This window comes from Cervus elaphus, chromosome 3, assembly GCF_910594005.1.
Source record: "Cervus elaphus chromosome 3, mCerEla1.1, whole genome shotgun sequence".
Lineage (NCBI taxonomy): Eukaryota > Metazoa > Chordata > Mammalia > Artiodactyla > Cervidae > Cervus > Cervus elaphus.
The window spans coordinates 33,548,475-33,572,967 of NC_057817.1; positions in this window are offsets into that span (position 1 = coordinate 33,548,475).

The window sequence follows — 24,493 nt, forward strand, 5'->3', positions numbered from 1 at the left end:
AAGCGGGATTGCCCTCAGTCATCTAAGCTGCCCCGGCTCCATGTCCAGTCTGCAGAGGACCACACTGGAAGAGAGGCTGCCCCCAGAGGCATAGGTTTCAGGGGTCAGACTCTCAAGACAATCAGGACTGAAGGTGCCCAGGGGTCCCCACACAAGCTCCCGTCCTAATTACACCTGAGGAATCCCGGGTATTAATAACTGTGGAGGGCCAATCCGTCGATATCCTTTTAGATACTGGGGCAACTTACTCTGTGCTTACTGAAGCCCCTGACCCACTTTCTTTCCAATCCGCTTCCATAATGGGACTGTCTGGACGACCCAAAAGAAGGCCCTGATAATCTATGTGAGCCTACTTCTGCTGACTCCAGAAATCCTGAGTCTGCTGTTTGATCCTCAAGACAATGTCTTCCTGTCCTGGGCTCACTCCTACGCTGCATTTCATAATCGGTCTAACTGCTGGGTCTGCAGAGCACTCCCCTCTTCATCAGTGGAAGGCTTGCCACAGTGGACATCTCCACTTCAAGGAAAATACTTTCTCCAAGTCTGCAAATACCTTCAACAACAATCATATGTGATGCCTCTTCTTACATCTAACAACCTTAAGATGGACTGATGTAACTATGGACATAATGTGAATTTTCATTTTGATTTTAACTTTGTTTAATGACTATTTTGCCTTATGTCTGTAACTGTATAATGGGGTTTTCTAACCGTCTAAAAGCTTTTAATTTACAAATGGTTGTCTAAACTCCTATGAGTGCCACAGCCTCCTCCAACTATTACTTGGGGCCCCTAGACCAGAGACTCTCAATATGAGGGTTAGGAGAATATGTTGCCTCAACAATTTAGGGACCACGCCCCTAAACAGCAGGAAGTAGTTATGGTATGCAAATGACACCCCTTTCCCTTGGCAACATAGTTCTCCTAAAAGAAAAGGTGGGAATGAGAGTCATTTCCTAGGCAGGTTGATAAGAAGTCTGGGAGTCCCCAAGGAGAGAGGGGTCTGGAATTCTCAAGAAGAAAGAAAGCACAAACTTTCTTTTCTTTCCTCTACATTCCTTAGGATTATATAACAATAATGTATCCTGCCTGAGGACAATCTCTGAATTAAACCTTCTGGCTAATTCTGTTATCTTAAAATGTAAATTATGGGAGTAGGTCTGGTGAGGTCTTTACAACCTCCAGACATTCTTTGGATTCATTGGAGAGTATATAACTCCATTGCTAACACTAGCAAGCGGGTACTCTTTCTGCCCCCTTCTGATGTCTAATGTCAGAAGCTTTCTCTATCCCTTTTATACTTTAATAAACTCTATTGCACAAAAGTTCTGAGCGATCAAGCCTCATCTCTGGCCCTGGATTGAACTCTTCTCCAGAGGCCAAGAATCCCTGCGTCTTTTCGTGGGTTCAGCAACAACCTTTCACCATCCCACCCTCCTTCAGTTGGCAGAACATACTTTGCCAATGCCCCCACCTATATCACTGGGGTGGGGAGTAGTTAGGGCCAAAGAAAATAATGTATTCTGTCTTTTCTTCCATTTCTTTATAGAGATCACAGAATTCTCTGCCCAGGAATCTGTTGAAGCCCTGAAAGTAGAGAAATATATTTACTTTTCTGTGTATGTAGGAATGGCAGGGAGAGATTAGGGCAATCTTTATTTTTTTTTTTAATTTTTATTGGAGTATTGTATAGTTGATTTACAATGTTGTGTTAGTGGCAGGTGTTCAGAAAAATGAATATATATATATTCATTTTGAATGAATTAAAGTGAATTGATTCAAATTAAATTTAATTCATTTGATTCAAAATGAATATATATATGTATATGTATATTTGTATATATATATATATATATACACAAACACACATATATGCACTCTTTTATAAAAGTTCTTTTCCCATATAGGCCATTACAGATTTTTGAGTAGAGTTCCCTGTGCAATACAGCAGCTTTTTGTTAGTTATCAATTTTATATATAGTAGTATGTACGTCACTCTCAACCTCCCAATTTACCCCTCCCCCATTATCCCCTGGTAACCATAAGCTTGTTTTCTACATTTGTAACTCTACTTCTGTTTTTTAATTGAAATTTTTATTGCAAAGTTTGTGATTACACATGCAGTTGTGAGAAATAATATAGAGACATCTTTGGTTGTACAGTTTCTACCAATGATAACACTTCTCAGAACTATAAAGTAGGGACCTCCCAGTGGTCCAGTGGTTGGGAATCCACCGCCCAGTGCAGAGAACACAGGTGTAATCCCTGGTTAGGGAACCAAGGTCCCACATGCGCTACGGCCGGAGAGCCCACGCACCACAACTATTGAGCCTCATGCTCGAGAGCCTGTGCGCCACAACCAAGACCCATCGATGCCAAAAAAACACATGAGTAAATGTTTTAAAAACTGTAACATATCCCAACTAGTACACTGACATTGATACCACTCAGCTTTCTTATTCAGATTAGATTCCTCCAGCTTTATTCAAACTCATGTGTGTGTGTGTGTTAATGTCTATGCAATCACTTGTATGGGTTTATGTACTCACCATCAAGAAACTCTCATGTTGTCTTTTTATAATCACAGCTATCTCTTCTCCCTCAGACTGCAGTCCCCATGACCTAGAAATCACTGATCTGTTCTCCATTTGTAAATGTTTACTTTCATAAATGTTATCTAAATGGACGGTATAGCACGTAACTTTTTTACTTGACTTTTTTGGCTCACTCAGCATGATTCCCTGGAGATTCATCCAAATTGTTGCATGCATCAAAAGTTCAATCCTTTTTATTGCTTAGTAGTATTCCATGGTATGTATATGCCACTATTTGTTTAACCAGACATCTATTGAATGGCTTCTGGATTGACTGCAATTGTCAACTATTACAAATAAAATTGCTATGAACATTTGTGTGCAGATTTTTGTGTGAACATAAGTTTTCATTTTTCTGGGGTAAATGCCCAAGAGTGCAAGTGCTAGGTTGAATGGTAATTGCATGTCTAGTTTTCTCAGAAACTTCCAAACCGCTTTCCAGAGTGACTGTATCATTTGCATTCCCACTATCACAATGTATGTGTGATTCACATTTTTACTCAGACTTTCTTTTGGTCTTTCTTTCATCAAGATGTGCTATCAGAAGGTAGATAGCTCTGATATCTCACTGATGGTCCTCACTGATGAAGGTTTCTGATCAAACTCCAAAAGCAAGAGGATGAACAAAAGGAAACTGCTACTCATCTGCATAATATAATAGTAATGTGTGCTCAGTCACTCAGTCATATCCAACTCTTTGTGACCCCATGGACTATAGCCTGCCAGGCTCCTCTACTCATGAGATTTTTCTGACAAGAATACTGGAGTGGGTTGCCATATCCCCTTCCACGGGATCCTCCTGACCCAAGGACCTAACCCGAATCTCCTGCATCTCCTGCACTGGCTGGCAGATTTTTTTTTTTTAACCACTGAGTCACCTGGGAAGATAATATAACAGTAGTAGTTGACATTTATTGAGTGCTTACTCTATGCCAGGCACTGTGCTAAAGGCTTCCTATGTACAAATCCACTTATTACTCACAACAGCTACATGGATAGGTTCTATTGTCATCCTCAATTTGGAAGCTGAGGCTTAGATATAAAAATACTTGGTTTGTGGTTTTACAGCCTGTTAACTGGTAGAGCTAGGGTTTGACATAAGGGGCTGTGCTCTCAGCTACCACAATATACTGCCTTCAGTATAATAATGAAAGAAACATATTTGTGTTCCCAGAAGCAGCTATATAGGTTACATCGTAGTTAAGACAATGTTTCTTTTTAAATATAAATTTAGATTTTACCACCTGTGGAAATTAAAGTATATCCTTGGGATATGTGTGTGAGTGTGTGGGTGTGAGATTCAATTAGATATGCACTGATTTTCCCTCAAAAGCTGCACACATCCTCAGCTGATGTCTAGTCTTATCCTCTCCCTTCTTCATATACTTCAGGCAATAGGAGAATTAATAAATACAGCACCCTGGTGTTCATCTGCAACTTAGAAGAGACAACTTAGTTCATATGAGAAGGGAATCAAGAATAATTTATCCATTGTATTCAAAGTAAATCAAAGTTCCTGGCAAATGTTTTCCCTGCTAAGCATGAACAACAGGAAAATAAGTACAATGATCAAGCAAATATACTAGAGCAAAATAAAAAACAGACAGTTAAAAGAAGGGCATTAAGAACAAGCATATACAAGACCAGTCTGAAAGAATACATGATTTAAAAATTAGAAAAAAATTTCCTGCCAATGTTTACACTATAGAAAAACAAAATAAGATCTTAAAGATAAAATGATAAAGCAACAGAGGTGAAAAGAAAAACAGTTGAAACCATGACATGAAGACAAAAACAACACCATGAGAAAACTAATAAAATGAGAAAGACCAAAGATCAAATAAACTGAAAATGGAATTAAAATACTGAGAGAGAGGAGAGGCTTGGTACAGTCATTGCACATTCAGAAAAAAGGATAAAGGATTTGAAAATTAGAAAATAACAGATGTAAAAGAGATAATGATGATATTATACAAGGATAATTGGTGTCTCTGGAGTAGAGAGACAAAAAAATGAAACAAAAAAAAGTATTTTAAAAAGAAAATTTCCCTAAAATTAATAAAGAAATCATTTTGGACGTAAGGTAGGCAGTTTGTGTTCCAGGGAAAACTGATATAGAATAATACATAGCCTGGTTGAATTAATTAGCTTTGTGGATTAAAAGGAAGAGTTAGAGGAATCAAGGTAGAAAAAACAAGTCACTTACCTGGGAGAACAAAGCTGGGCTGGCTTAGACTCTCCACAGCATCAGTGCCAGAAGAGAACGGGGCTTTGTATACAAAGTTCTGAGGGAAAAAAGTGTGACTTAAGAGTATTACTCAGCCATTAAAAAGAATTCATTTGAATCAGTTCTAATGAGATGGATAAAACTGGAGCCCATTATACAGAGTGAAGTAAGCCAGAAAGATAAACACCAATACAGTATACTAACGCATATATATGGAATTTAGAAAGATGGTAACGATAACCCTATATGCAAGACAGAAAAAGAGACACAGATGTATAGAACAGACTTTTGGACTCTATGGAGGAAGGCGAGGGTGGGATGACTGAGAGAACAGCATCAAAACCTGTATATTATCAAGTGTGAAACAGATCGCCAGTCCAGGTTGGATGCATGAGACAAGTGCTCGGGGCTGGTGCACGGTGATGACCCAGAGGGATGGGATGGGGAGGGAGGTAGGAGGGGGGTTCAGGATGGGGAACACATGTAAATCCATGGCTGATTCATGTCAATGTATGGCAAAAACCACTACAATATTGTAAAGTAATTAGTCTCCAACTAATAAAAATAAATGAAAAAAAAAAGAGTATTCAGTTTTGTTGTTTGCGAATAAAGGCAAACATGCATATTCTCAAACGTGAAAGCCTTTAGCAGCTACAGCTGTTCTGGGAAGAACTACCAGAGACGAAAACAAGCTATACAAGGAGTGGACACATGAGGGCAAAGTACTGGCGTTACATTCGGTATTTAAAGGAGACAGTGTATGCAGAGGGTAGTTCGGGAGTCAGATCACTCAAATTTGAATTTTAGCTTTGTCTATTCTCATTTTTGTCCTCAGACAAATTGTTCAACTTGCCTCTGTTCCCTTACCAGTAAGATGATGATAGTGACAATATCATTGCCAGTATCAAATGAAACAACCCATATAAAGTTCTCGGCATAGTCCACAGCATTAGATACTACTACTACAACAAAAAAATTAAAGCATATCATTATGAAAACATAATAGCTCTAAAATTTTAAGGCTTCTTATAGTCTTATAGTCTTTTATAATCTTTTTGTTTCTTAATCTTAAAAACTAATATCTCTGTGATAAATTTTTTAAACACTGAACTCTCCAGAAAGGTGGACAAGAAGTTGGTAACAAGTTACCTCTGGGGAAGGACAATGGGTGGATAAAAGATGGTGGGGGGAGTTTTTCACTGACTTTTCATCAACATGTAGCTTTTGAAATTTGTACCATGTGAATGTACGACTTGTTTTTTCAAAAGCAACTAAAATTAAAGAAACATGTACCTAAGATTCCATAATTCCTTTGTTTTTAATCGCTATTTATTTTTATTCTCTAAGTTCAGGCAGAACTAAATTTAGCATTTCAATGTAAAATTGGCATGCACAGTATGGTCCCATTTTTGCAAAATTTTTCTGAGCTACACACTGCCATCTGTATAGATGCAAAGAAAGAGGTCTGAAGTGATACCTAAAGATAACAGTGATTATTTTCTAGGTGATGAAATTTGGGGTACTTTTTCCTTATTCATGTTTTTTCAGAATTGCTTGGATTTTTAATCATCTTTAAAAAATCATTGTTCCAAATAAGCAAAGGCAAACAGTTACCAATTGTGACCTTGGTTGACAAGGAGTTTGTCCACACCTCACAGGGGACTGGGCTCTAAATGCTAAAGGCCATCCTGGAGTGTCCCATTAATGCTCCAGTTGTATGAGTCGACACCCTAACTCTCTATTTAGCAAACGCACCGCCAGTGGCTTATGATGTCCCATTGCGGGCTTTACAGGTAGATAAAGTGAAAGGCTGATTGATGCCTGAGCTACTGTCTAGCCAAACTGGACCACTTGTCATTTCCCAGAGTGACTTCGTTCCTAGTACTCCAGTCACCTAGAGTGCTACCTCCCTGACCCCTCAGTCATATCTGTTCTCTAAGCCACAGCACAAATTGTGCCTGCCACATATCTTTCCCCAACCTATAGACCCAATATCTCCCTTTGAAGCCTCAAAGCACGTTTTAACAACTATTTATGACAATTTCATTCAATGAATGCTTATTATATACACCCATGTGCTTTGTAGTATATTTGATTGTATATACTTATCCTCTGTCTTAGAAAAAATACCTGAGGACAAGAAGTATGTCATACTCATTTGGTATTTCTATAGCACCCAGCATACCCCTTTAAAGGTCAAAAACTGTTGGAGAGTTAAATAAAGGAACTCGAGTGAGATAGTACAAATGGATGTATTGGTCCTTGCCCCTGGTTCCTGGCACAAAGCTCCTGAGACCCTTGTTGCTCTTGTTGTTATTTAGTCACTAAGTCATGTCCAATTCTTTTGCGACCCACTGGACCATAGCCCACCAGGCTCCTCTGTCCATGGGATTTCCCAGGAATGAATACTGTAGTGGATTGCCATTTCCTACTCCAGGGGATCTTCCTGATCCAGGGATCAAACCTGCATCTCCTGCATTGGCAAGCTGATTGTTTACCACTGCGCCACCTGGGAAGTCCTTGTAAATTCCTAAATGAGTGAGAAGAGCACCGGAAGCAGCTTTTGTTCCAATGCAGCAACTCTGGGTGACTCTTAGATGGGGGCTGGTCCCCAGAAGGATCAAACCATAATCAGAAACTTGGGATTTTCAGCCCCAATCCTTATCCCCCAGAGAGAGAAGAGGGGCTAGAATCAGAGTTAATAATTGATCATGCTTATGTGAGGAAGCTTCCATAATATCCCAATAGTATGGGGTTCAGAAGGTTTCCAGGTTGGCAAATACAACCACACCGGGAGGGTGACACACCCCAACTCCATGGGGACAGAGCTCAGGATTGTCTCTGACCTCACTCTATGTATCTTTTCATCTGAAGCTTGCAAGTATGCTTCCCTGAGTTCTGTGAACTGCTGTAGCAAGTTAATTGAACCCGATAGGGGGTCATGAAAGCCCTTGATTTGTAGTCAAGTCAGACAGAAGTTGTGGGTAACCAACCTGGGGACCTACGACTTACAACTGTCATCTCAAGTAGGGTGTCCAGTCTTGCTGGGCAGACTCTTAAACTCGTGAAATCTGACACTGTCTTCAAGTAGATAGTGTCAGAATTGAATGTAACTGTAGGACACTCACCTGATGTCACAGATTGTTTGTTGTGGGAAAACACACACACACACTTTTGATGAGCAAAAGTGTCAGAAATGAAGTGTGTTCTGTGTAAGTAGTAAAGGAGACAAAACTGAGTCTTTCCTCATACAAGCACCCAATGATTGCTTGTTGACTAGAATTGATTACTTAGTCCTTACATATTTTTTGAAGCTTTAAAGACTTTTAGGCCTTAAAAACCAAGTGATTTACATGCCTTCAGAATTATTTTGAGTTTTTCTAAAGAGCAAATATGCCCCCTTCCTTTAAAAATACTGGCATGCTTTTGCACAGCAAAAGAACCATAAATAAAAGACAACCCTCAGAATGGGAGAATATATTTGCAAATGAAACAACTGGCAAGGAATTAATCTCCAAAATATACAAATAGGTCATGCAACTCTATATTAAAAAACAAACAACCCAATTAAAAAATGGGCTGAAGATGTAAATAAGCACATCTTCAAAGAAGACATACAGATGGCCAAAAGCACATGAAAAGATGCTCAACATCACTAATTAGAGAAATGCAAATCAAAACTACAATGAGGTATCACCTCATACCAATCAGAATGGCCATCATCAAAAAATAAACAAACTGTAAATGCTAGAGAGGGTGTAGAGAAAAGGGAACCCTCCTACATTGTTGGTGGGAATGTAAATTGGTACAACCACTATGGAAGTTCCTTAAAAAACTGAAAATAGACCTACCATATGATCCAGCAATCCCACTACTGGGCAGACACCCAGAGAAAACCATAATGCAAAAGAATGCATACACCCTGATGTTCACTGTAGCACTATTTACAATAACCAGGACAAGAGAGCAACCTAAATGTCCATCCACAGAGGAATTGATAAAAGAGATGTTTTACATATATATAATGGAATATTTTGAACTGTGGTGTTGGAGAAGACTCTTGAGAGTCCCTTGGACTGCAAGGAGATCCAACCAGTCCATCCTAAAGGAAATCAGTCCTGAATATTCATTGGAAGGACTGATGCTGAAGCTGAAACTCCAATACCTTGTCCACCTGATGCAAAGAACTGACTCATTTGAAAAGACCCTGATGCTGGGAAAGATTGAAGGCAGGAGGAGAAGGGGATGACAGAGCATGAGATGGTTGGATGGCATCACTGACTCAATGGACTGAGTTTGAGCAAACTCTGGGAGTTGGAGATGGACTGGAAGGCCTGGCGTGCTGCAGTCCATGGGGTTGCAAAGAATTTGACACAACTGAGTGACTGAACTGAATGGAATGGAATATTTCTCAACCAAAAAAAAAAAAAGAAGAAGAAGAAATAATGCCATTTGCAACAATATGGATGGACCTAGAGATGGTCATACTGAGCAAAGTAAATCTGAAAGAGAAAGATTTGGTATAATATAGCTTATATGTGGAATCTAGAAAAATGGTACAGATGGACCTATTTGCAAAACAGAAATGGAGTCAAAGGTATAGAAAATAACTTAGGGTTACCAGTTGGTGGGGGGGAGGGGAATGAATTGAGAGACTGGGATTGACATATATGCACTACTAGAAATAAAAGGGAGAAGGCAATGGCACCCCACTCCAGTACTCTTGCCTGGAAAATCCCATGGATGGAGGAGCCTGGTAGGCTGCAGTCCGTGGAGTCGCAAAGAGTCAGACATGACTGAGCGACTTCACTTTCACTTTTCACTTTTATACATTGGAGAAGGAAATGGCAACCCACTCCTGTGTTCTTGCCTGGAGAATCCCAGGGATGGGGTCGCACAGAGTCGGACACGACTGAAGTGACGTAGCAGTAGTAGGAATAAAAGAGGTAACTAATGAGAACCTACTGTAAGCACAGGGAACTCTACCCACTGCTCCTCGGTGACCCAAATGGGAATGGAATCTGAAGAAGAGTATATCTAAGTATATTTACAACCAACTCACTCTGCAGTAGACCTGAAGTGAACACAAGATTGTAGAGCAACTATACTCCAATAAAAATTAATGTTAAAAAATACTGGCACAAATCAAAATCCTTGGAAAGGGATAAGGTCCAAAGAGCTAAATAACAAATCAGTGATTTTTATTCCCATCTGTTTCACCCTGAGAAGATATACTAACACCTTAAAAACTGAAATAGGGAAGACAATTTCACCTGAGTCTCCCAATCCCTAATGCCTCAGTTACTCAGAGAAAATAAATTCATATTACTCAGCATTTTCATCTTTTAATTGGGTTCTTTAATAAAGAAAATCTTCATTTCTCAAAATCTAAATAAAGCTAATTTGGCACATATAATTGTATGTCAGTGAAAATGTCAATAAAATTTAAAGGCATCACAAATACAAAATAATATATAGAATTAAGGGAATGCTTTTATGAAAAGTGAGGGTTATATATGGAAATTAGTTACCTTTGTTCCAGGACTATCTTTCCAAAATAGGGTTTGAAAAACCTATTTCCTCTTTTTCTCCTTCAAAGGTGAGCAAAAACTAATGTGCTGCCACCTACTGACAATGGAATGAAAGTGTAGCTAAGAACACTTGAAAAGTGTTTCATCTTTTTAACTGTTGACCACAAACTTCAGAATAGGTGATTATATTATCTTATTTTAAACATAGCAATGAACACCTTCAAGATTCTTAATCTTCAGTTCACTTCAGTCACTCAGTCGTGTCTGATTCTTTGCGACCCCATGAATCGCAGCAAGCCAGGCCTCCCTGTCCATCACCAACTCCCGGAGTTTACTCAAACTCATGTCCATTGAGACGATGATGCCATCCAACCATCTCATCCTCTGTCGTCCCATTCTCCTCCTGCCTTAATCTTTCCCAGCATCAGGGTCTTTTCCAATGAGTCAGCTCTTCGCATCAGGTGGCCAAAGTATTGGAGTTTCAGCTTTAGCATCAGTCCTTCCAATGAACACCCAGGACTCATCTCCTTTAGGGTGGACTGCTTAGACCTCCTTGCAGTCCAAGGGACTCTCAAGAGTCTTCTCCAACACCACAGTTCAAAAGCATCAATTCTTCGGCATTCAGCTTTCTTTATAGTCCAACTCTCACATCATACATGACTACTGGAAAAACCATAGCTTTGACTAGACAGACCTTTATTGGCAAAGTAATGTCTCTGCTTTCTAATATGCTGTCTAGGTTGGTCATAACTTTTCTTCCAAGGAGTAAGTGTCTTTTAATTTCATGGCTGCAGTCACCATCTGCAGTGATTTTGGAGCCTCCCAAAATAAAGTCTCTCACTGTTTCCACTGTTTCCCCATCTATTTGCCATGAAGTGATGGGACTGGATGCCATGATCTTTGTTTTCTGAATGTTGAGCTTTAAGCCAACTTTTTCACTCTCCTCTTTCACTTTCATCAAGAGGCTTTTTAGTTCTTCTTCACTTTCTGCCATAAGGGTGGTGTCCTCTGCATGTCTGAGGTTATTGATATTTCTCCTGGCAATCTTGATCCCAGCTTGTGCTTCATCCAGCCCAGGGCTTCTCATGATGTACTCTGCATATAAGTTAAATAAGCAGGGTGACAATATACAACCTTGACATATCCCTTTCCCGTTTGGAACCAGTCTGTTGCTCCATGTCCAGTTCTAACCGTTGCTTCCTGACCTGCATACAGATTTCTCAAGAGGCAGGTCAGGTGGTCTGGTATTCCCATCTCTTGAAGAATTTTCCACAGTTTATTGTGATCCACATAGTCAAAGGCTTTGGCATACTCAATATAAGCAGAAGGAGATGTTTTTCTGGAACTCTCTTGCTTTTTCGATGATCGAGAGGATGTTGGTAATTTGATCTCTGGTTCCTCTGCCTTTTCTAAACTTAGCTTGAACATCTGGAAGTCCATGGTTCACGTATTGTTGAAGCCTGGCTTGGAGAATTTTGAACGCTACTTTACTAGTGTGTGAGATGAGTACAATTTGTGTGGTAGTTAGAGCACTGTTTGGCATTGCCTTTCTTAGGGATTGGTTGAAAATTGACCTTTTCCAGTCCTGTGGCCACTGCTGAGTTTTCTAAATTTGCTGGCATATTGAGTTTCACAGCATCATCTTTCAGGATTTGAAAGATCTCAACCGGAATTCCATCACCTCCACTAGGTTTGTTCATAGTGATGCTTCCTAAGGCCCACTTGACTTCACATTCCAGGATGTCTGGTTCTAGGTGAATGATCATACCATTGTGATTGTCTGGGTTGTGAAGATCTTTTTGTACAGTTCTTCTGTGTATTCTTGTGTGTATTCTTCTTCTTCTTCTTCTTCTTCTGTGTATTCTTAATATCTTCTGATTTTGTTAGGTCCATACCATTTCTGTCCTTCATTGTGCCCATCTTTGCATGAAATGTTCCCCTGGTATTTCTAATTTTCTTGAAGAGATCTCTAGTCTTTCCCATTCTATTGTTTTCCTCGATTTCTTTGCAATGATCACTGAGGAAGGCTTTCTTATCTCTCCTTGCTATTCTTTGGAACTCTGCCTTCAAATGGGTACATCTTTCCTTTTCTCCTTTGCTTTTTGCTTCTCTTCTTTTCATAGCTATTTGTATGGCGTCCTCAGACAGCCATTTTTCTTTTTTGCATTTCTTTTTCTTGGGGATGGTCTCAATCCCTGTCTCCTGTACAATGTCACGAACCTCCGTCCATAGTTTATCAGGCACTCTGTCTATCAGATCTAGTCCCTTGAATCTATTTCTCACTTCCACTGTATAATCATTAGGGATTTGATTTAGGTCATACCTGAATGGTCTAGTAGTTTTCCCTACTTTCTTCAATTTAAGTCTGAATGTGGCAATTAGGAGTTCATGATCTGTGCCACAGTCAGCACCCAGTCTTGTTTTTGCTGACTGTATAGAGTTTCTCCACCTTTGCCTGCAAAGAATATAATCAGTCTGATTTTGGTGTTGGCCATCTGTGATGCCCATGTGTAGAGTCTTCTCTTGTGTTGTTGGAAGAGGGTGTTTGCACCAGTATGTTTTCTTGGCAGAATTCTATTTTCCTTTGCCCTGCTTCATTCTGTACTCCAAGGCCAAATTTTCCTGTTACTCCAGGTGTTTCTTGACTTCCTACTTTTGCATTCTAGTCCCCTATAATGAAAAGCACATCTTTTGGGGGTGTTAATTCTAGAAGGTCTTGTTGGTCTTCATAGGACTGTTCAACTTCAGCTTCTTCAGCACTACTGGTTGGGACATAGACTTCTTAACCTTAGGGGGAATAATAATCTGTAAATTGGTGTAATTGAAAAACAAAAGCACACCCCCACCCTACCCCTGGGGAGCGGCAGCAGGTCTAAAAAAGAAAAACAAAAGCAATGCATGAGTGTTAATTTCACAGATTAGAAACCTTAGCTGCATGCCTCAGTGGGGGACTGAAAAGATGGTCAAGTCATTTCCTTAAGGAGAAAAAGGGACAAAGAAATGCAAGCAGTTCTATACGAAGATACCCTAAACGCCCAGTCAATCCAGTCTTAGGTCACCGAGGAATTTTGTGCAGGAGACTAATGGCCATTTGTGAGACAGGGTGTGCTACCCCTCACAGGGAGAGGAATCTGTTCTCAAACAGCACTATTTCCCCCTCGGTGATACTTACATATCTATAGAAGGAAGCTAAATTCTCCTTGAAAGCAGGTTTCCAGGGCCCACTCATTGGATGAGCAGTTTCCCAATCAGCACACAATGAATACTCTAAGCCAAGGACAGCAAGGATCTGCACTTTTCATATCTCCCACAGATTCCTGGCTCTGCATGCAGTCCCCCCCACGTGGTAGGGGCTTTATCAATATTAGCTGGCTGAACAAGTAAGGGGAACCTCTTTCTGTTTCTCTTTCATTTTCTGTGTTTGAGCTCCAAGGAGTGCATCGGAATCTGTTTATATATTGCTTTGATTAGTTTGATATCTTTGGTGAAAATTAGCTTGGGCTCGAATCACTAAGATAACTCCTCAGTTTTCCACTTCAGTCAGTGTTATTCGTCAATTAAGTTTCTAGTAAATTTTAAGCTGAAATGTTACACCTGCCTCCGTTAAAACCTCCAGGTCTCCATTAGTGTGAAACCTGAAGGTTAACTCTGAACATGTCATCCATGGGTGGAATCCAGGGAGAAAGTGGAAGAAGCACTTATACTTAATTAGGAGGGTTAGAAATAGTTTTGAAAATAATTTGTTTAGCCTTCCTGATTAAAAGAAAATTATTTAGTTTGGGGAGGCACCTTCCTTTTTTTTAGGTCACTAAAACTGGACTCACGAAGCTAAAGCCAGGAAGGCATCAGGCAATTGCTCTTGTTGTTGTTCAGTTGCTCAATCATATCCAGCTTTTTGCGACCCCATGGACTGCAGCACGGCACACATGCTTCCCTATCCTTCACCATCTCCCAGAGCTTGCTCAAACTCATGTCTATTGAGTCGATGATGCCATCCAACCAGCTCATCCTCTGTTTTCCCCTTCTCTTGCTGCCCTCAATCTTTCCCAGTATCAGGGTCTTTTTCAATAAGTGGGCTCTTCACATCAAGTGGCCAAAGTATTGGAGCTTCAGCTTCAGCATCAGTCCTTCCAGTGAGTATTCAGGGTTGATTTCCTTTAGAATTGACTGGTTTGATCTCCTTGCAGCCCAAGGAACTCTCAAGAGTCTTCTCCAACACCACAATTTAAAAGCATCAATTCTTCAGCACTCAGCCTTCTTTATGATCCAACTCTCACATCTGTATATGACTACTGGAAAAATCATAGCTTTGACTATATGGACTTTTGTTGGCAAAGTGATGGCAATTTTACATTAATTTTATTAAGTTCACATTGGCCAGGAGCCCAACAGGTTATGGTCTGGAAGTCTTCCCTGTTCAAAGGTCGTCAGCTCTACATCAAGAACTCATGCATAGACACAGGCACAGAGTCTAACACCTGGAGCCTTTGCAAATTTTCCAGGATCTTTTTATCAAACCATCCAATGTAATGCACTTCACAATGTGTGACTAAGAGCTCTTATCTTAGACAAGAAGGAGATCTAAACAGCAGCAAAAGATAAAGTGAACAGATGATTAAAAATTTGAAACTTTGTAAGATTCCGGAAGATAAGATCACAATTTGAAATGATGGTGAGTGACATCATGAAGGAGGCAGGGTTTGAACAGGTCTTTAAGAATCAGTGGAATTTTGCAGTTTGGGGTTTGGGAAGGGAGAAAAAATTTTCCAATGCCATCCAAGAGAAACTGAATATGTTTATCTGAATATGAATATGAACAGGATGTGTTCAACTTGGCTGCTGTGAGCCTAATCTGCACTGCCAAAAAGTAGCAACTAAGTTGGGATAACAACATAATGTACATGCTCTGAAATCAGGTGCCTGGGTATAGTCCTGGCCTCATCACTCATTTGTCATGTGACCTTGAGCAAGCTATTTAGTATCCGGATCCTCAATTGCCTTTTCTGTAAAATGAGGACAATAGAAGGGCATACTCCATACAATTATTTTAAGGATTAAAAGAAAGAATTCCTGCACTGTGGTCAGTGTCTGGAATACAGCAAATGACAATAAACATTATCTATTATATTTGGTGAGTTTGTACTTGATTTACTAAACAATGAAGAGTTACCAAAGGTTTCTGAGCAGAAGAGCTATATGTTTCAAGCTGAAACTCTACAGTAAATAATTTATTAATGAAACTTCAGTTCAGTTCAGTCGTTCAGTTGTGTCCAACTCTTTGCCACCCCATGGACTGCAGCACGCCAGGCTTCCCTGTCCATCACCAACTCCTGGAGCTTGCTCAAACGCATGTCCATCGAGTCAGTGATGCCATCCAACCATCTCACCCTCTGTAGTCCCCTTCTCCCACCTTCAGTCTTTCCCAGCATCAGGGTCTTTTCCAATGAGTCAGCTCTTCGCATCAGGAAGCCAAAGTAATGGAGTTTCAGCTTCAGCATCAGTTCTTCCAATGAATACTCAGGACTGATTTCCTTTAGGATTGACTGGTTGGATCTCCTAGCAGTCCAAGGGACTCTCAAGAGTCTTCTCCAACACCACAGTTCAAAAGCATCAATTCTTCGGCACTCAGCTTTATTTATAGTTCAACTTTAACATCCATACATGACTACTGGAAAAGCCATAACTTTGATTAGACAGACCTTTGTTGGCAAAGTAATGTATCTGCTTTTTAACATGCTGTCTAGGTTGGTCATAGCTTTTCTTCCAAGGAGCAAGCATCTTTTAACTTCAAGGCTGCACCACTCACCATCTGCAGTGATTTTGGAGCCCAAGAAAATAAAGTCTCTCACTATTTCCGCATCTATTTGCCATGAAGTGATGGGACAAGATGCCATGATCTTAGTTTTCTGAATGTTCAGTTTTAGGCCAACTTTTTCACTTTCCTCTTTCACTTTCATCAAGAGGCTCTTCAGTTGAAAAAAAAAATTGAAAAGTTATATTTAAAAATACCAGATAGGGAAACTTTGCAACTGTCCAGGGAAGAAGTCATAAAAATCAGAATTATAGGTAAAGTGATAGAAGATAGAAGGAAGAGGAGCAGAAGAGACAGTTATGAAAACCTTTAAGAGAACTTATTAACAGGACTGAATGTGAAGTGTAAGGAATGGGCAGGAGTCAAAGACAATGCTAAGCCTTTGAACCTGGAAACCAGAAAAACTTTGGTGAGGAAAATAAATGTGAGTAACTTAAGTGATTTAGGGGAAAGTTACCCAAGTGGAGTTCTCCAAAGATAGTCACCAATTTAAATATAGATCTCAGAAGAGAAGTAAAAATTAGATTAAGTATCTTCAATTTAGGGGTGAAAGTAACTTTTGGATGAAAAGAACATCAATGAAGGTTAACAAAGTCAAACCATCTGACTCAAAATTCCTTGTTCCTCCTGCCTATGGATATTACATGAGTTCTAATCCATCAGAAGAAAAAGAAAGGGTCTTATATATGTTAAACGTTCAACTCCTGAATTTTCCATCTCCTAGCCACATGTCACTTTAGGAATCAGCTTCTTCATCTGGAAAATAAAATCAATGCTAATAACTTCTTCAGAGTTATTCTGGGTATCAAACGAAGTCCTGATCTCTTTCTGGCTAACTCAACGTGATCATCCACAGATACAAAATGAAATTTCTCTTCCTGAAGGTCCCTGCTCCCCTGAGCTTGTTCCTACATACTCCTGTGCCCACAGTCTCTTTCTTCTTCACCAGTAATCACTTGAACTCATCTTGCTCAAACTTTCCAATTCTTGGTCAAATTCTAAAAGGCTGCTATTCCAACCCCTACTCACTCAAAAAACCCATCCCTGGACCTCATCTGCCTTACCTCCTCCACTCCCATCTACTGTCTAATGTTATTCTTTTAACTCCCTCATTCTCTCCTTTTTCATTTTCATTTCATTATAAAGTCATATCTAAGTTTAGCTTATCAACCCCATAAGGACTTAGTTTCTTGCTTGTTAGCCCTCAACCCAATACAAAATTAACATTCCCCACGCCATTATATGCAACACACATAGTCACATATATACATGTAACAAAGTTGTTTTGTCTGCAGGAAAAAAAAAACCCTATTGATCTCAGAACAGATTTTTTTCTACTCTTTGGCCATGAGAGGAGGAGATCCCAAAGACCACAATATGAGTCCATTGGACCATTCTCGTCTTCCCTCATCTTATACCACAAATTCTAATCAAGTAGTTTTTGACTCTGCTTAATTTCACCTTGAGTAGGCCCTAAGACCTCCGTAAATGATATTATATCTACTTACAAGACAGCTTAACAAGATACCTTCAAATTTACCATAAATTGCTGCAGACTTGGGATGTCTTTTGTTTTCCAGGAAAGCCAGAATGCTGCTTTCTGTACTCTCTGAGTATGGTGACCTATAATTTCAAAATCTTCTGTAGCCTGTATTTTGGTTTCCCCGACCATTCATTAGTCTGACAAATGTCTGTTATCACCTGAAGCATTTACATTCCAAACCTAAGAGAAGTTTTCTACTCAGCATCTCTTTGTTCTCAGCAAATAATCTGGGTCTTACCAAGCAATTTTCCAGAAAGAGCACAGACTACAGTATATGCAGTGCAGTGGAACACTGAACTCTCACTGCAGCCTTCAACGCCAGCAGCAAGTGTAGTCTTTATATGCATTTTGCTGCATATTATAATCAATAGTGTGTGTTGCTGCTGCTGCTGCTAAGTCGCTTCAGTCGTGTCCGACTCTGTGTGACCCCATAGACGGCAGCCCGCCAGGCTCTCCTGTCCCTGGGATTCTCCAGGCAAGAACACTAGAGTGGGTTGCCATTTCCTTCTCCAATGCATGCATGCGTGCTAAGTCGCTTCAGTCATGTCTGACTCTGTGCGACCCCATGGACAGCAACTCACCAGACTCCCCTGTCCACAGGATTCTCCAGGCAAGAATACTGGAGTGGGTTGCCAATTTCCTTCTCCAATAGTGTGTGTTATTAGATATTAATTATAGATTTTGCACTACTTTATGTGATGTGGAAGATTTGGAAGTAGAAATAAAGATTGCATCTGGTTTGAATATGACTTTATACCCAGCCCTTGGTATATTGTCTGGCAAATGAAAGACAATAAGAATATTAATTGAACAAGTGAATAGGAACTCTGAGAAAATTAACACTTGAGAAGCTATAGAGAAGGACACAAGTTAACTCACAGTTAGGCGCTCCCTTAGGCAGTGGTACAGCTATAATGGATGTAGGAATTCAGAAAAAAAAAGAGATTACTGAGGACTGAAGTCATTATGGTGAAGCACACACCTTTTGGGTTAAGTGTATTGGCCCAAGCATGGTAGAGAGGGCCTACATTTCAGGTGGAAGAGGAAGACTGTAAATAAGGGCCAAAACCTGAAGTATTAAATCAGTGGAGAAATCAGAGACATATAGTCAAGAATAAAGTTAGATAATAAATGGGACAAGGTAACAACAGGGAGAAAAAGGCAGAGGAATTACCTGTGAATCAAGTGTCAAAGTTTGGTTTTTAGTTTCTTGTTGAGAATTCAAAATGCTGTTTTCATGTACAAAAGCCTACAAGTTGTGATCTAAACTCATGAATAACCCTAATATACACATTTCTCATTTTTCATGAGATGACTAGAGAGATATATCCATAATTAATTATCGAGCCTATCTGCTCTTTCTTGGAGAATTTTAGTTTTCACCGACCTCTCAGAAGACTATTGGAATAAGTTCACCTAAACTCAGGAACAACTCAGCAATCCTTTTAGTCAAACTTTAATCAACTCCTCTTCAGTGACCATTTCAAGCCTTCATCAGTCTCCTTGAGATCCTTGCCACTGTCCCTGGTAGCAAATGACTTGAACCATCACTTTTGGATCAAATGAAACCATCAGTGAATGCCTTTAATGTCAACATGCCCTTAAAAGTGTGTATATCACCCCTCTTTTCAATTTATTTTCCTCCCCTTATCATCTATCCTTGATCCCTCCCCTCTATAATCCTCCTATTTCCCTTCCTTTCCCTTCTCTGCTCAGTCTCTTCACGCTTCCATCATGAGCATCTCCAGACCCACAACTTCAGTTACAAATACACTGATACCTCCTTAAGTCTTTGTCACCAGATAAATTTTTTTACTGAGCTCCTGATTCTTCTTTACAGTGTCTAGGAAATTCCACTTGGATATACCACAGAGACATGTCCAAAATTTAGCTTTCCATGTGTGGCAAAGCTTCCCAGGTGGCACAGTGATAAAGAATCTGCTGCAATGTGGGTGACCCGGGTTCAATCCCTGAGTCAGGATGATCCCCTCAAGAAGGAAATGGCAACCCACTCCAGTATTCTTGCCTGAGAAATTCCATAGAGGTGAATGGCATGCTAGTCCATGGGGTCACAAAGAGAGTCAGACACAACTTCAGCGACTGAGCATGCAAACACACATGTGGCAGGCCACATAATCGCACCTCAGAGATATCTACATCCTAAAACATTCATTGGATCGTAGAGAAAGCAAGGGAATTCCAGAAAAAAACATCTACTTCTGCTTCATTGACTACGCTAAAGCCTTTGACTATGTGGATCACAACAAACTGGAAAATTCTTTTTTTTTTTTTTTTTCAAAGAACTGGGAGATTTTATTGAACACATGACACTTGCCAAACCAAGGATATTGACAAAACTTCTAAACTTGATTCAAAAAGTTTTTTTTTTTTCTGAGATAGGTTTTTTTTTTTTTTTTCATTTATTTTTATTAGTTGGAGGCTGATTACTTTACAATATTGTAGTGGGTTTTGTCATACATTGACATGAATCAGCCATGGAGTTACATGTATTCCCCATCCCGATCCCCACTCCCACCTCCCTCTCTACCCGATCCCTCTGGCTCTTCCCAGTGCACCAGGCCCGAGCACTTGTCTCATGCATCCAACCTGGGTTGATCTGTTTCACCATAGATAATATACATGTTTCGATGCTGTTCTCTCGAAACATCCCACCCTCACCTTCTCCCACAGAGTCCAAAAGTCTGTTCTGTATTTCTGTGTCTCTTTTTCTGTTTTGCATATAGGGTTATCGTTACCATCTTTTTAAATTCCATATATATGTGTTAGTATGCTGTAATGTTCTTTATCTTTCTGGCTTACTTCACTCTGTATAATGGGCTCCAGTTTCATCTATCTCATTAGAACTGATTCAAATGAATTCTTTTTAATGGCTGAGTAATATTCCATGGCATATATGTACCACAGCTTCCTTATCCATTCGTCTGCTGATGGGCATCTGGGTTGCTTCCATGTCCTGGCTATTATAAACAGTGCTGCGATGAACATTGGGGTGCACGTGTCTCTTTCAGATCTGGTTTCCTCAGTGTGTATGCCCAGAAGTGGGATTGCTGGGTCATATGGCAGGTCTATTTCCAGTTTTTTAAGAAATCTCCACACTGTTCTCCATAGTGGCTGTACTAGTTTGCATTCCCACCAACAGTGTAAGAGGGTTCCCTTTTCTCTACACCCTCTCCAGCATTTATTGCTTGTAGACTTTTGGATAGCAGCCATCCTGACTGGCATGTAATGGTACCTCATTGTGGTTTTGATTTGCCTTTCTCTGATAATGAGTGATGTTGAGCATCTTTTCATGTGTTTGTTAGCCATCTGTATGTCTTCTTTGGAGAAATATCTGTTTAGTTCTTTGGCCCATTTTTTGATAAGAAATGGGAATACCAGACCGCCTTACCTGTCTCCTGAGAAACCTGTATGTGGGTCAAGAAGCAAAAGTTAGAACTGGACATGGAACAATGGACTGGTTCAAAATTTGGAAAGGGGTACATTAAGGCTGTATATTGTCACCCTGCTCATTTAACTTCTATGGAGAGTACATCATGTGAAATGTTGGGCTGGATGAATCCCAAGTTGGAATCAAGATTTCTGGGAGAAACATCAATAACTTCAGATATGCAGATAATACCACTCCAATGGCACAAAATGAAGAACTAAAGAACCTCTTGATAAAGGTGAAAGAGGAGAGTGAAAAAGCTGGGTTAAAACTCAACATTCAAAAAACTAAGATCATGGTATCAGATCCCTTCAGTTCATGGCAAATAGAAGGGGAAGAAGTGGAAGCAGTGACAGATTTTATCTTCTTAGGATTCCAAAATCACTGTGGATGGTGACAGCAGCCATGAAATTAAAAGATGCTTGCTCCTTGGAAGGAAAGCTATGACAAACCTAGATAGCATATGAAAAAGCATTTTGCCAACAAAGATCCATATAGTCAAAACTATGTTTTTTCAGTAGTCATGTATGGATGTAAGAACTGGACCATAAAGAAAGCTGAGTGCCAAAAAACTGATGCTTTCAAACTGTGGTGCTGAAGAAGACTCTTGAGAGTCCCTTGAACATCAAGAAGATCAAATCAGTCAATCCTAAAGGAAATCAACTCTGAATATTGATTAGAAGGACTGATGCTGTAGCTGAAGCTACAATACTTTGGCCACCTGATGCAAGGAGCCAGTTTATTGGGAAAGACCCTGATGCTGGGAGAGACTGAGGGCAGGAGGAGAAGCAGGTGGCAGAGGATGAGGTGGTTAGAAAGCATCACTGACTCAGTGGATGTGACTTTGAGCAAACTCTGGGAGATAGTGGAGGACAGAGGAGCCTGGTGTGCTGGAGTCCGGAGGGTCTCAAAGAATCAGACATGACTTAGAGACTGAACAACTACAATCCCCCAAATCTATGAATATAAGGTTGCAGATGGAATTAAGGTTGCCAGCCTACTGACCTTAAACTAGAGAAACTATCCTGGATTTTCTAGGTGGACCCAATGTAAGCACAAGGGTCCATAAAGGTGAAAAAAGGAAGGCAGAAGAGGAGAGTTAGAGTGAGATAGTGACTACGGGAAAATGATTAGAGGGATGCAACATTATTCACAGTGAGGATGAAGGAAGTGGGAGGACATGAGCCAAGGAATGTGGATGACCTCTAAAAAATGGAAAAAACAGGGAAATGGATTCTCTTCCAGAACCTCAAAAAATTAAAAAAAAAAAGAAAAAGAAATACTGAACACAGTCCTGCTGATTTTAGCTACAGTTCAGTTCAGTTCAGTTGCTCAGTTGTGTTGGACTCTTTGTCAACCCATGGACTGCAGCACGCCAGGCCTCCCTGCCCATCAGCAACTCCCGGAGTTTATCCAAACTCATGTCCATTGAGTCGGTGAGGCCATCCAACCATCTCATCCTCTGTCATCCCCTTCTTCTGCTTTTAATCTTTCCCTGCATCAGGGTCTTTTCTAATGAGTCAACTGTTTGCATTGGGTGGCCAAAGTATTGGAACTTCAGCTTCAGCACAGTCCTTCCAATGAATAATCAGGGTTGATTTCCTTTAGGATTGACTGGTTTGATCTCCTTGCTGTCCAAGGGACTCTCTAGAGTCTTCTCCAGCACTACAGTCCAAAAGCATCAATTCTTTAGCACTCAGCTTTTTTTTTATTGCCCAGCTCTCACTCTTGCATCCATACATGACTACTGGAAAAACCACAGCTTTGACTATATGGGCCTCTGTAGACAAAGTAATATCTTTGCTTACCTAAAGTCTATTCCTTCTGATTCCTCAGAGTTTTTCAGTGCATCCTTCTCTTTAAATTAACTGCCTTTCTCAGAAAATAGTTTATGTTTCTTTTGATAAACAGCATCCTCTTTTGTTTTGGTTGTTACAGTGTTGAATGGCTTCTCATCTTTTTCATCTCTACATTGGCATTTTTTTCTTCCACCTACTTTTTTTTTTTAAGAAAAACAAAGAAATAGGACTATGGAAAGATGGTAAATCAAGATAACATGGAGATTTCCTTCTATAGACATTTAGAAAACAAAAGTAAAAGAGAAAAGTGGAAGTGCATACCGCAGACAGCAAAAAGGGCAAGAGTGGGGATGAGGAGTTTAAATTTCAAGTGCAGAAACGAAGCAGAAACTGAAAACTAGGGCAGTAGATACATGAGCAGATACTCTTATGCTCTGGGGAGTGTTTACTAGTCTCTATTACCCTCTTGATTTTAACATCTCAAGCAGCAATAGAAAATGAATCCTTCAGGCCTACATAAGTTGGGGTTAGAATTGAAATCTCTGATTAAAGAAACCAGAAAACTCAAAGGACTACCCCTCAGTGAAACATCATTCTAGAAAAAACAGGAAGCAAGCAAGAAAGCCCTTCATCCTGGGTGGAAAAAAAAAAAGCATGTTGCTAGGAAATCAAATCCCTGGTTGTATGCCTTGCACAACCCAAGTGGTCAAGGAAGTCCCATGCCAAGAAATCAGCGTTAAAAGTTGTCCCATACAAGTGCTTCTCTGTGTGTGCAGTACATACAGCTACTGTGGAGGCACAGCCCTACAATACACACCACGTGTGATTACCAAAGAACACACAAGGCCACAAAAGAATACAGCCAAACACAAGGGGAAAGAACTGTCGCTTACCGAGAGCCAAAGGATACAAAGACCAAGAGAGGCCACATGTCCAAGGACTTGAGGTGAGAAAGAACCAGAATAAAAACTATAAAATCAGTACATTTAAAAGCATCAGAATTACAGTAAGTTATCAAAATATGGCAAAAGTAAGATCCTAAGAGGAATAAATGGAAATTTTAGAAAGCAGTAAATAAAACTTCTTGACAAGAAAAACATACTGTCCTTAAGAATTGGTAATATATGGCAAATTTAACACAGGCACATTCAGGTGGGGCATTCCAGAAAGAAAATAAAAAGTAAAGAATTAAAAATAAGATACAAGCCAGAGGGCCAGTATGTTTGAATTAAAAGTATTAATATCAGCTGTCTTGACAAAATTAAATGATTTAATAATGTTCCTAAACATTGGGTTTCCTTTTTCTTTGGAGACATAGCTTTGTTTTTTGGGGTTTTTTTTTTGGTTTGTTTTTTTTCTTCTCTAGCTTCAGTTGTTGTTACAATACAAAAGTATTGATTCTTCCTGAAGTTTTAATAGTTCTAGTAGGAAGAAGCCAGAGCTCCAATCAACATTAATTTCTTGTTTGTTTAATTCTCTTTTTTTTTACTTTTTATTATTTTTTTCAACATAATTAAGATTTATACAATTTTCACACAA